At 45.3% G+C, this 2,013-nt stretch overlaps 1 protein-coding gene across 1 annotated transcript in view; it reads left to right on the top strand.

Moving 5' to 3' along the window:
• The first annotated feature begins 762 nt into the window (after window positions 1-762).
• LOC106813112 overlaps window positions 763-2,013 on the top strand; it is a 13,241-nt gene continuing 11,990 nt past the window's right edge. Inside the window, exon 1 of the mRNA XM_014817168.1 lies at window positions 763-1,059. The gene's annotated coding sequence lies outside the window, so the exon portion shown is untranslated. The remainder of the gene's footprint in view (window positions 1,060-2,013) is intronic.

Raw genomic sequence — 2,013 nt, forward strand, 5'->3', positions numbered from 1 at the left:
GCCGGTTATGTACGTAATCAATGTAATTTTACGCCGCTATTCTTGACAATTTTCCAACGTATAGGATCCAAGCAACGAATTTTACTGAAATTTTATTTTCATTTTATCATGTTTGGTTAGCTTCTCACAATGAAACTGTTCTCGCAACTATCTATCGAGTTTGTTTTGACGGCAACCTTTAACGTGTTGTCTATATGAAGAGAAATATTTGTATGGTATATCCCTCATTAACTGCAGCTATCCGAAAGAGAGAGCGTTAGATTACCGTTTAAAATTGCCTACCTTGCTCAAACTTAATTACCCATCTATATTCTGGCCGTTGACGCAAACCTTCGTCAAAATGCACGCGCATGGCGATGCTCGTCTCCCCACGCGAGCTTTCTTTAATGCCCGACATCGTCTAATAAAAATTCAAATGCGTCATCGGAAAACGTCGAACAATCGTCAGGCCGCGGGGTGGACTCATCATGCGGGAGCTAACGCGGGATAACGCAGCACACCTCTGAGCATCAGAATGCACCTCACGGCGGGTCGCCATCGCCATCGTTGTCGCCATCGCCGCCCGCGAGCGTGACGTATAGCGCGATGGAATATTGATGAGCGGCTTGCGCACCTATGCGCTTACAAGGTGGGAGTCTGACGTCGCAGGCCGCCGATGCGGGCCGCTAGTCCGCCTGCCGTGAGTGGGCAGCACGGAGTCGCATATAGTAATGCGATTAACGCAGCGTGTGCGCATAACAGACTGAGCAGACACCCCAGCAGCGTCCACGTGCGCATAACGACGCTCTCCACTTTCACGCGCGCACACTCGTAGCGAATTTCCTTATTGGGACGAACAGTTTCCCAGCAGTAGGCGATCGCAATTGACTTCGCTTTCATCCAGCTTAGCGTCGGTGGCAAAGACACAGTTACGGACTCCGCAAGGCAAAGTAATTATACAAGTTATCATATCATTCTCGGCCGAAACGGTGCAGGCAGAAGAACAGATATCGTTACCCAAGCAGCACCGACGATTGCCTGAGACACAGCTACACGCTTGAGTGAGACACGCTTTTATAGGTATGTTTGAAAAGCTACACATAGCACACCAGCTAAGCAACGCGATTACAACGTATTTTTAACAAAGCGGTAATTTGTAAAATAACGTATATTTTAATTATTTTTATCTACTATGTGCGTGCCATAGTTACTATAACATTGCTAATAGCGGCTTATACAGATATGCTAAGCATAACTGGCAATTGAAAACTGAAAATGTACGTACATACCTGTTGTTTCTATCAGTATAAAATTTACTGTAAATATAAATATGAATAATTATATGTAATAATGTAGCGCACAAATTTTTTCAGGCACATGCGGACATATATAAGCGCAGACACACACACAACGCAAACACGCGCGTACGTGCCCGCGCGTATACACATACACAGACACGCACGCACGCAACACGCACGCACGCATAGGGCCTACACGCACGCATACACGTACGCCCAGTACGCACGCACGCACGACGCACGAAAATTGATTCGCTGGATTCACAGTCCAATGATGTTAAAATCTTGGAGGAATCCCTAAATATATATATATATATATATATACATGCCATATACCTATAACGTTTATTGCTGTAACTGTGCCATGGGTCCGCACGTCTTTTGTGTGAACGCGATAAACGACAGTCAAGCGCCGAATAGGACGACCGGATGTATCATCTGTCGTTGACGATGTATTACAACCATTCGCGTATACGCGCGCGCGCATGACATTTCTAAATCGCGTAATGATCGCAATTCACATTTAAGATATTTAACTTATCTCTCTGCAAAATTTATGCCGTGAGCGCGCCTGGGGGATTCGTATTGTAGAGAGCGCGATGCGAGGAATCGCGGCTATACTCTCTCTAACATTGGCTCCGGATAAACATGGGACTCGTTGCCGTGGTGTCTATCTATCTATCTATCTATCTATCTATCTATCTATCTATCTATCTATCTATCTATCTATCTATCT

Source organism: Priapulus caudatus, unplaced genomic scaffold (assembly GCF_000485595.1).
Source record: "Priapulus caudatus unplaced genomic scaffold, Priapulus_caudatus-5.0.1 Scaffold727, whole genome shotgun sequence".
Lineage (NCBI taxonomy): Eukaryota > Metazoa > Priapulida > Priapulimorpha > Priapulimorphida > Priapulidae > Priapulus > Priapulus caudatus.